The sequence below is a fragment of the Dipodomys spectabilis genome, unplaced genomic scaffold (genome assembly GCF_019054845.1).
Source record: "Dipodomys spectabilis isolate Male_0828 unplaced genomic scaffold, ASM1905484v1 ptg000043l, whole genome shotgun sequence".
Taxonomy (NCBI): Eukaryota; Metazoa; Chordata; class Mammalia; order Rodentia; family Heteromyidae; genus Dipodomys; species Dipodomys spectabilis.
Window position 1 is genome coordinate 23,037,472 of NW_024870720.1, and position 12,407 is coordinate 23,049,878.

The 12,407-nt window shown below is 33.3% G+C and overlaps 1 pseudogene; it reads left to right on the forward strand.

Moving 5' to 3' along the window:
* Positions 1-10,542, forward strand: part of LOC122106839 — a 60,369-nt pseudogene extending 49,827 nt beyond the window's left edge.
* Positions 10,543-12,407: the final 1,865 nt, after the last annotated feature.

Genomic DNA, 12,407 nt, shown 5'->3' on the forward strand with positions numbered 1-12,407 from the left:
GACCTTATTTAGGAACGGCATTTGGGTGATTAACTATAGTTTGTATCTCGTACAGTTTGTTTTTGTTGTTTTCTCAATTTGTTCAGAAAGTAGTCACAACTAGCTTCTTTGACGTGACCTATTGCAATTTAACACTTGTTTCAGACTGCTTCTTGACTATTTTTACCTCTATTGATCCACCTTGTTAAACATTTTCATTTAAATCCTAACTTGCAGTCTTTATCTTATCACCATCACTTCTTGAAAACTTTGAGTCTTTCTGTCTGTTATTCACTATTTCCATTGGATAATTTTAGCTCCTAATTATATATATATATATATTTATATATTTATATATATATTTATATATATATATATATATATATATATATAAACATTTCAGTTGTGCAAAAACCTTGTTTCTACTTTTTCCCCTCACAGGCTGCCTCTTTCTAAAAATGATTCATAATATATTCCTGTTATCCAAGAGAGTGGTCACTCAAAACTGCAACTTTGATTCTGTTACCCTAATTGTTGAAAAACCTTAGTGACTTTGCATTATGTTAACACAGACTTGGTTCTTAAATGTGATTTTTGGAATCCTCCCCCTTTTTTTTCTGAGCTCTGGGCAACATGCATGTTAGGTAGGTGCTGTACCATTTCAGCCACAACCTTAGTCCTTATTTTGCTTTAGTCATTTTTCAAATAGAGTTTCATTTTTTTTTCATGACAGAAGTACAGTGGTCTTTGGATATCCAGGATCACAGTTGTGAATAACCACATCTGCTTGTCTATTGAGAAAAAATATTGTAATTATTTGGCCCGTGTTATGTGAAACTATAGTCCTCTTAATTATCCTTGGAACCTGGTTGCTAGGATAGATATTTGCCACCATGACTAGGCTTTATTCAATTTCTAGCTTTACCGTTTGATTACCAGTTACAATTTCTCATATATAAGTATTAGCAAGTGTTTTAAAGTATTTTTAAAAAATAAAGGATTTTAGTTTTATTTATCTATATATCTAATAAATATATATTATGAATCTACTAACTTTATAATGATTCAAGAATGTAACTAACAACTATGTAACAAGAGTAACATCCTGTTAGAAAGACTTAGCTATACAAAAGATAAAGGAAGAAAACACAATTAAAACACAATCTGATAAGTGCTTTTAGTGTAGACACAGGCTTTGGTAAGCATATCAGAGGAAATCATCTAGTCTTAGAGAAATAACTAATAGCATCTCTAAGGAAATATTAACTAAAAATAAAACTTAAGTAGATAACAGTTATTCAATCACAAAGGAATGTCAAGAAGAGGTATTGTAATATGAAAATATTACAATAAAATTTTGGTATAATTTTATTTTCTAGGAAGTGCTTCTTTGTTCAATATTTGAAATTTGTATTGATATATGTATTTGATATTCCATAGATTGTAAGATGCAACCTAGAGAAGATGGAGGAGGAGAAATACAATTGAATGGAATACACAGAATAAGTGTTTGCACTTTGGAAGTAATTACTTACAATGTAGTAAGACTACAGAATATTTGTTTCTTGTCCTGAGGACAGAAGTGGGTGACAGTAAATGTACCGCATGACCTATCCTATTTCCTTTATGACAGAATTCAACACAGAGTAGCACCTTAGATCATTTCATGATGAAACTTTCTCCGAAGAAATAAAGTTGAAAGGTAGGAAAAGTGTGTGGTAAGAAATGCTTCTTTATGTTTAAACCTGGATACCAAGAATCTCCACAAGTCAAAAAGTTTGGAGGCACTTGGAAAATTGTTAAAAATTATTTAGAAATTCTTGAGGAAGGCAGGATCATGTGGTAATGTCAATAGCTACAAGCAACTATTTAACTCTTCAAGGAAGAATTGGCAATTCACTCTGGGAAAATACAGGTGTTCTAGGCCAAACTGTCTTGGGATTACTGGTTTCCATTTGAGGGAAAAAGAAATGTGATAAATAAAGGGAAAGTTATTCCTATAATTTATTACATGAAATAAATTCTAAAAGCCTATACTAATATGGGAAGAAAACGATGTGGGTTAGAAGGTTTTTGGATTGGACAGACTGAACTACCACAAGATTTGACACTTATCTGCTTAAAGACAGCATAGAAAAATGATGGTGGAAATGAACTCTTTAATCACTGATTTACATTAATTTTGTAATTACATTACAAAATACAACTACAGAACATACAACAGGAGAGGAAATGAAGAAGGCAACTTAATAAAAAGCAAATGAGGCCAAAGTTGTAAAGTTTGTTTTCGACATAAAGACTTGTATTTCTCATTGTTGCAACGCGTCCACCTGTATCCTTATTTAAACGACTTGTTTTTCCCCTTCCCCTCCACAAATTATACCAACATCAAATACAGTGAAAGCAGGGGTTATACTGTGGGGGAGGGACATACAAAGCAACAAAGAAATAATCTTATAAATGTTTAGAAACAATCGCATGAAAGAAAAAAAAAAAACATTTGAATACATATCTTAGGGTAGTACAGGCTAGCCACATCATTCAAAAAATACCAAGAGTAGAGGGCTGGGGTGAAGCACCAGTGGTAAAGCACCTGTCTACTTAGTGCAAGATCCTGAGTTCAAAACCCAATACCTCTAAAAGATAAGAAGTAAATGACTTAATTTTAGTGAATTTTGGTGGATTTTAACACTTAAATTTTGTATGCCTGAAATGTTCTAACATTATCTTCAATTTTTTAAAAATTTGTTTTCTCTCTCTTTATAATAATCAATATTCTACAAGAAGTTAAAAATTAAATTGACACTCACTGGGTGCCAATGGCTCATGTATCTAACTATCATGTAGCAAACTCTGGAGGTTGAAACGACCTGAGGATTGTAGTTTGTTGTCTGTCTGGGCAGGAAAGCCCAGGAGTCTTCAGTTAATCATTAAAAAATCCAGAAGTAGGAGCTGTGGCTTAAGAGTCTTGGGCAAACAAAAGAGACAGCACCGAGGTCCTGAGTTCAAGCTCTATCACTAGCATTTGTACATGCCTTGATGTGCGCTTGCACACACACACACACAATTAAATTGGCAGTCAAATCTTTAGTACATGCTAAAAAGGCATTAAATAATCTCCGGATGTTAAACTATGTCTACACTGGTGAATTACATGCAGCTGGCTTATGATGTTACTATTTTGTTTGGGACTTCTGTTACACTATGAAGACCAACCTGTAATTGTTTTTATTTTCTCTTCATTTTGTAAGTTTTAATTTCCTTTTCTCTCTCTCAAGTTTATATCTTCTCTATTGTGGGGGTAATTACTACCTATTCTTTTTTAGATATTCCTATAATGATTTATGCCATTATTTTAAATTTTGCTCTTCCATTTTAACATAACAAATCTAAGGTTACAAGTATCATTTGAGTACAGCTTTAATTGCTCAGAGTGATTGATAATGTTTTGTTTATTCTTGGAAATCCCTTTATTGAAGTATAAATTACATATAAATGCTACATGTATTTAATACAACATAGGGAATTATTATTATAGTGATAAAACCACAGATCCAATAGGTTTCTTATTACTTAACGAAAATATTTTCTAATTTCCACTGAGATTTATTTATTTGTTTATTTCTGTTCCACACAATTTATGTTGTTTTGAAATATGTAGGATACATGCTACCTAAGATATATAATGAATAAAGATGGTTAATATTGCATTAAATTTGTAGATAACTTTTGCCAGTATTGCCATTTTTATGATTTTAATCTTCCCAATCCAAGAGCATGGGAAGGTTTTTCCACTTCCTTAGCTCTGCTTAATTTCCTAGTTCAGGTTTTAAAAGTTTTCATCATAGAGGTTCTTCACTTCTTTGGTTAAGCTAATTCCTAGGCATTTTATTTTTGGGGGGAGCTATTACAAAAGGAGTTGCTTTCCTGATTTCAGCCAATACTGCACTGTTGGTGGGAGTATAAGCTGGTTCAGCTACTCGGGAAAGCAGTAGGGAGGTTAATCAAAAGACTACACATAAAGTTCCCTTATGACCCAGCAATCCCACTTCTGGGCATTTACCCAAATGATCACTAACAAGGCTGTACTAAAACTACCAGCACAACTATGTTTGTCATAGCATTATTTACCATAGCTAAGATATGGAACCAACCCAGATGCCCCTCAGTAGATGAATGGATCAAGAAAATGTGGTATATGTACAATGGAATTCTATGCTTCCATCAGAAAGAATGACATTACCCCATTTATAAGGAAATGGAAAGGCTTGGGAAAAAATCACATTAAGTGAAGTAAGCCAGACCCAAAGAAACATAGGTCCCATGGTTTCCCTCATGTATAATAATCAGTAGCAGATGAGCACAGTAGCTCAATAGCTATGTATATATGAACACATATGATGATGTTAAGAGAAATGAGCTCCAAGACATGGACAAAAGAGGTTCTTCTTTGTTGTTGTTATTTTTAATGTACTATGTGATTTTTTGTTTCTTTTGTATGTTTTTCCTCCTATGGTATATCACCTGTTGTCACTGTATTTTATTTTGGTACCCTGGTATTGTATGTATCATCTGAATCAGGGAAGGGAAGTGGAACAACAAAATAATGAGACAAAGGAGAGACCAAGGCAACATTGATATACACAAGACAATATGTTGGAAATGATGTATATAACTTGAGGAGGAAGGAAATTAGGAGAAAAATGAGGGAAGGGTAACAAGTTTGACAAGAAATGTACTTATTACTTATGTAACTGTAACCCCTCTGTATATCACCTTGACAATAAAAAACTAAAAAAAGGTTACTATTATAATTTATTACTATTATGTATATTGCTATGGATACTATTATAATTTATTTCTAATGTTCTATGTGTGCTTGGAACTATGACATTTATAAGCATGCAGGTATGGAATTTCTAGGTATGTTCATTTCCTTTTTAAAGATGTTTGTGTTAGGAATGTGTCAGTTTTGGGGTGTACGTGTTTGTGTTGGGATATGACAAATACCTATGTGATATAACTGAGAAAAAAGAATAGTGCTGGAGGAATATCAATACCAAATTTCAGACTCTATTACAAAGCCATAGTAATCAAAACAACAGCTTGGTACTGGGACAAGAACAGACCTCAGGACCAAAGGAATAGAATTGGAAACCCAGAAATGAACCCATAGACTTATAGCCATCTAATCATCGATAAGGGAGCTAAACAAGTAGAATGGAAGAAAGCCTCTTCAGTAAATGGTGCTGCTAAAATTGGTTAACCACCTGTAGAAAACTAAAGCTAGATCATTATATATCAGCCTGCACCAGGATCAACTCTAAATGGAACAAAGAGCTTAAAGTCAAAGCACACACCCTGTAAACATTACAAGAAAGAATAGGAGAAACCCTAGGTCTCCTTGGCACAGGCCAAAATTTTCTTAATAGAGACCTAGAAGCATAACAAATCAAAGAAAGGTTGGACAAATGGGATTACATTAAGTTGCAGAGCTTCTGCATGGCAAAGGACATAGCTAGCAAGATCAATAGAAAGCCCATGGACTGGGAGAAGATCTTCACTAGCCATACAATGGACAAGGGTTTCACATCTAAAATATACTTGAAGCCCCCAACAACAAATCCTCAGAGAAACACCTGCCCAATAAATAAGTGGGCTAAAGACTTAAAGAGAAACCTTTCTGCAGAGGAAAGAAGGATGGCCAATAGACACATGAAGAATGCTCAACTTCTCTAGCCATAAAAAAAAATGCAAATCAAAGCAACATTGAGATTCCACCTCACCCCAGTTAGAATAGGTATAATCTAGAAATCTAGTAACAACAGATGCTGGAGGGGATGTGGCCAGAAGGAATCCTACTGCATCGTTGGTGGGAGTGCAAACTTGTCCAACCACTTTGGAAAGCAGTATGGAGGTTCCTCAGAAGACTCCACATAGAGCACCCCTATGACTCAGCAATCCCACTTTTGGGCATTTACCAAATGATCACAAACAAGACCATACTAAAGCTACCAGCACAACTATGTTTATTGCAGCATTATTTGCCATAGCTAAGATATGGAACCAAACCAGATGCCTCTTAGTAGATGAATGGATCAAGAAAATGTAGTATATAGAAAGAATGACATTGCCCCATATTTTAGGAAATTTAAAGACTTGGAGAAATTATATTAAGAGAAGTAATCCAGGCCAAAAGAAACAGAGGTCCCATGGTTTCCCTTATTTGCAATAACTAATATATGTCTGGGACAAGTAGAAAAGGCCAAAAGCTATGTATATATGACCAGATAAGATGATGTTAAGTGAAATGAACCCTAAGATAGGACACAAGAGGTTTTTTCTTTCTTGCTATTGTTCCTAACATATTTGTAAAATGCCATGTGATTTTTTTTGTTTCTTTGTATATTCCTCCCCCATGGTATAACCCCTGTTTTCACTGTAGTTGATGATGGTACCCTGCAAAAAAAAACTTGTATATACACATCTCTATTTTGGGGAGAGGAAGGGAAGAAATAAAATGTTTAAATGGGGTTACAGGTTGACCCATTGTAACAATGAGATGTACAAGACAGTATGTTGAAAAATGAACTGTACAATTTATGCGGGGGTGGGGGTGAGTGTAGTTGTGGAGGTGGCAGGGAAGGGATAGTAAGGGAAAAACAAAGGAGGAGGTAACAATGCTTGATAGGAAATGTACTCATTACCTTGAGCATGTAACTGTAATGCCTCTGTATAGTGTTTTTCAATAAAAAACATTTTAAAATATTTATTTGGTTCTTTCTTTCAAAGGTTGTAGTAAACAGTAAAGTGGTTTAGTTGTTGGAGATCTTAGGCAAAACAGAATCACATCAGAGTTGGTGGCAATGGAGAATAATCCAAGAACAGGGCACAAAACACATCTTTCCAGAACATGATCTCCCTCTTCCATCCCCACTTCGCAGTTTCCACAACCTTTCTGTAATACTCTCCTAGAATGAACCCACCAATGAACTGATGTATGGATTAGGTCAGGTACTCTACTATAGTAGCTATGTCCTCATTATTTTATTTTCATTCTGTTTTTGAGATAGGTCACAATACTTACGCTTAGGCTGCCTTCCAACTCTGGATACACCTGCATTCACCTGCTGACTTGCTCAAATTTCTAGTGTACACCACAGCACCTGTTTTAAACTTGTTTTGTAAGCAATCTTCCCATGCATATTTCTCATGAGGAAATTTTCGTAGCACACATGGCTAACATGGGTAGTACATTGAAAAGGAAAACACTCAGAACGCCCAATGCAGTGATCAGAGCCACATGGCAGAATGTTTTACCAGAAATTTTGGAAACAGTCATTTAGCAATCATTTCTGTCAAGGATAGATCTTAACTCTCTTTCCATATTCCTTAGGGTCTTGTATGAACTACAAGTTCACATATTTACCCAGGATCACTGCAATGGTTATACCAATTTCCAAAATCACTATCCTTAAGCAAAACCAAAGCTTAGTATCTTTCACCATGCAGAAACAATTCATGAACTAGCGAACATTTTTTTCCAGATTCCATATAAATATTCTCACTTAAAAACATAACTGACATTTTACCTTTCTCAGGAGACCCCCTTCAATTAACACAAGGCAGTTAACTAAATGTCGAATACTATTTTATCAGAATCAAAGGAGTATTAATACACATCTTTTCATAGGGAAGTGAAGACTCTGTGCTGTTTATTTCACAAAGGTCATAAACAGTGGAGGAAGTATATTTTATCTGAGCTTTGGGAAATTTTTCATTTAAATGAATCTACTGAACAACTGCTATTGCCACAACCTATGAGAGATGAGAGATTTTTAAAGGTATAAACAATTTTTATAGGAAGAAAATAAAAAAAATTAGAGAAAACTGAGAAGAGATGTCTGGAGGTGTTTTTTATATATGCTGGTAAAATATAGAAGGATTTGATATAGATTCTATTTTATTATATTTTTATTATATGTAAGTAGTTGTAAAATGGGGTTTCAATTCAGCATAGCTTCTGAGTACAATTCATCTTAATGCCATCTGTTTCATTATTCTCCCCCATCTCTTCCAACTTTATTTATCCTGTTCATTTATATGGTTTATTTTTCAAATGTGTACATTAAATATTATGCTGCCGTTCATCCACCTTCTCCTGTTTCCTTATCTGCCCCCATCCTCTTTACCTCACTCCCCTGGACAGCACATGTTTCCAGCTTCCTGATATGTTAAACTGTGATTTAATTGTTCAAAGGGGTGACACCACTGTAATTCTCCACCTAGATATATCACACTTTAGTTAATATGTTTGTATATATGCATATGAATCTATATGCTAATATAAATATATATAATTTAGATCTAACCTCCACATTCTTTTTTTTTTTTTTTGGGTCCAGTCGTGGGGCCTGAACTCTGGGCCTGAGTGCTGTCCCTCAGCTCTTCATCTCAAGGCTAGCGGTCTATCACTTGAGCCACAGCACCACTTCCGGCTTTTTTTCTTTTTGCTTATGTGGTGCTGAGGAATCGAACCTAGGGCCTCCTGCATGCAAGGCAAGCACTCTACCACTGAGCCACCTTCCCAGCCCTCCACATTCTTCTTAAAAGGGTTGTGAAACTAGTTCATAGAATAGAATTGATGAAAGAAACTGAAAACATATACTGTGAGCAAATAAATTATTTAGCTAGTAGCTGGTAGTAGTAGTGGTCTATACTTACTCTGATTGCAAAAGTATACTACATCTGATTAATGACTTTCAAGTATCACTTAGATAAAACTTCCTATTTAACAACATACAGCTAGGAAGCTTTGAATACTAAACTATTCAAACCTATATATATATATATATATATATATATATATATATATATATATATATATATATATATGGATATAAAGGAGCCAAGATAAATAGATATATATCTGTTTATATAGTATATACATACAAATGGATCATATATAGATATATATAGAGACATGAATAAATCAAGAAAAGATGATATATACATATATAATATATAACATATAATCTGTATACATATATACAGATATAATATATGCACATATATACATATATGTTATGTATATGTATACAGATTTTATATGTATATGGATTATAAATAAATATATATGCATGTATAATGATTATATAAATGTCACATATGTATACATATTATAAATATGTATAAACTAGGCACCGGTGGCTCATGCCTGTAATCCTAACTACTCAGGAGTCTGAGATCTGAAGATTGTGGTTCAAAGCCAGCCCATGTAGGAATGACCAAGAGATTCTTATCTCCAATTAACAACCAGAAAACTGTAAGTGGCGCTGTGGCTCAAATGGTAGAGAGCTTGCCTTGAGACAAAGAGCTCGGGGACAGCGCCCGGGCCTGAAATTCAAGCCCCAAGACCAGCAAAAAAAAAAAAAAGTATAAAGATGTGTACATATTTTACATGTGTATAATATATATACACATATATGCATTATATATCATTTATATATTAGTATACTATACATAATATATATAATATTTTATTTATCCATTTTCCATTTGACAGCTTCATATATATATATGAATCCATATATATGAATATAAATGGATCAAGAAACTGTATATATAAAGATATCATTATATATGTTAATATATGTTAAATATATTATATGTTTGTATATATATATATATATATATATCACATTTTCTTGATCAATCAGTGCATTTGAATGGCTTCTGGGTTTTTCCCTTAGTTTGGTTATTGTGAATAGTGTAGCAATGAGTGTATTGTCGCAAGTGGCTTTACTGTATTCTTACTTGTGATCTTTTAGATGAAAGTTGGCAAGTTATATAGCTGGATCATAGTGTAGTTCTATGAACAGTATTTTTGAGTAGTCTCCAAACTTCTTTTCCCTGTGGTAGAGCCTAACATTTCCCTAAAGAAAAATATATTTCATTCAAGAAAACTTTTAATCCTATGACAGAAAAATTGTGTAGTGTTGGCATATGATAGTAAATAAGCATATACATTTCTTCCTAGTCACTTTTGAAACAATGAGGTCTTTTATAGAAAATTGAAGGTAAGCATGTTATCACTCTCTCTAAAAGTCAATGACCTTAAATTTACAAAAATAATTTATACATATTTTGTTTCTATACTACTCATAAGAATTCTGCAAAGAAAATAATTAAGGCTATATTTTAAAGTGATATAACAGGCATGACGAACAAAAGAGAAAAACCAAAAATTTTAAATTGAGACAAATTCTATTTTCACAATTCAGCACTAATCAATTTTACACAGAGAGATGGAGCTTGACTGTTGTCAAAACTTGGGTGACAGTTGGAACATGAATTGAGTGTTGTAAGATTTGTTCTTTATTCAATAGGGTATCAACAGCCAAACAGTGTTGCAAGCCTGTGGACATCCTGATCAGATTTGTATTTTTGAAGGATCACTGGGTTAAAAGTGTCAACAGAAGAACTGGAGGTGATAAAAATACATACCAGGACACAGATTCCAGCATGCAACAATCCACTGAGAGCTGGTCAATGCAGTCCTGATCTTATATTCAAATAACTAAGACAAAACTGAGGAAGTGCTAAATAATGTGATTTTTTAAAACAAAAATCAGTGAAAGTTTCAAATGCAAGATTCAGTTCCCAATTGAATTTTTCAGGGGACGTAGTAGGGCAACCAACACAAAAGGAAAAACATTTTTGATTGTTCAATATTGCAATATGGCAATATGGTGTAAGATAAGTACAATGAGGATAGAATGTGGAAGAAATTGAAAGGGCATAGATGAAGGATGTGTTTTGGCACTGTCCCTGACCCGAGCTCTTTTGATCAAGGCTAGCCCTCTACTACTTTGAGCCACAGTTCCACTTCTTATTTTCTGGTAGTTAGTTAGAGATAGGAATTTCACAGAGACTTTCCTGCCCTGGCTGTCATTGAACTATGATTCTAGATCTTAGCCTTCTAAATAAAAAGGATTACAGGCATGAGCCACTAGTGCCTGGAAATATTCGTCTATAAAGTCTAAAAGTGTCAAAGAAGAAAGGAAAATGTAGCAGTTTTAACATGTTCAAGATGAAGAAAAACATTACAACCTTAAGTCTCTAAAAGTGTAAAGAAATAATTTCTCACTAAATATGAAAATGGAATATTTGGAAAGATGAAGGAATTATAAATTCAAGTTTTAGTATCAGTAAAAACTGATGATACATATTGCATTATCATTTCATTTGTAATCATGTGTTTTGTTTCTGCAAAGAACTATTTATTTTTATTATTGTTTTAAAACCTGCTAATACTCTTCATTAAAATTTCAGTGTTCCATATTTAACAGGGCAGTGTTTGCACATGTATGTACAACAGTGTGTATATGAACACAAACTTTATTGTCAAATGCAATTGACACGTATACATAATTGCAGTGCAATGTTTATTGTCTAAATGAGTGCATTTGTGTGTATTAGTTGATTTGAAATTTTTCCTATTTCTTTCTTTACTAATGTTATGCTAAAAGAATGACTTAAATTTTTTAAAATAAGTTTTTTATTGTGAATACACTGTACACAGGGGTTACACTTAAATGAGCAAGGTAATGAGTACATTTCTAATCAAACATTATTGCCTCTTCCTTTGTTTTTCCCCTACCATCCCTCCCTACCACTTCCTCACCCCACCCCCACCTAAATTGTAAAGTTTGTTTTTCAACATAGGGTCTTGTACATCTCATTGTTGCAATGGGTCAACCTGTATCCCTATTTAAACAATTTGTTTTTTCTCTTCCCCTCCCCAAATTATACCAACATCAAAAGCAGTGAAAACAGGGGTTATACCATGGGGGAGGGACATACAAAGCAACAAAATCACATGGCACCTTATAAATACGTTAGAAACAATAGCAAGAAAGAAAAATTACTTAAATTTTTATAATTAAAATGTCTTTCAGTATCTCATAATGCTAGTATATCTTCTTAAAAGTATGTATCCATCTTAGTGTTATGTAAATTATTTTGTCTATGTCCTCATACATGCCACCATGATCTTCCAGGAATATTTACATATTTATGTATTAAATGGTTAGTAATATAATATTATTATAGTGGTATTATACTACACAATGCTATACTTTATTTATTAAAATCTTTTATGATTCTTCTTGCCAATTTGAAGGTTTAAACTTCTAGTAAAATTAAGTTGACTTTAGTATTCATATTCTTGTTTAATGTTAATATCTACTCTATTCTTTGCATTGTTTGTGTTTATAAGAAATACCTGTATGTTAAAACTGGAAACATAAAACATTCCAATTGTTTTCCAATCAAAATATGTTGACAATATAAAAATATTAATTATATCCTACCTACTCAGGAAGCTGAGACCTGAGGATCATGCTTTGAAGCCAGACCAGGAAAGA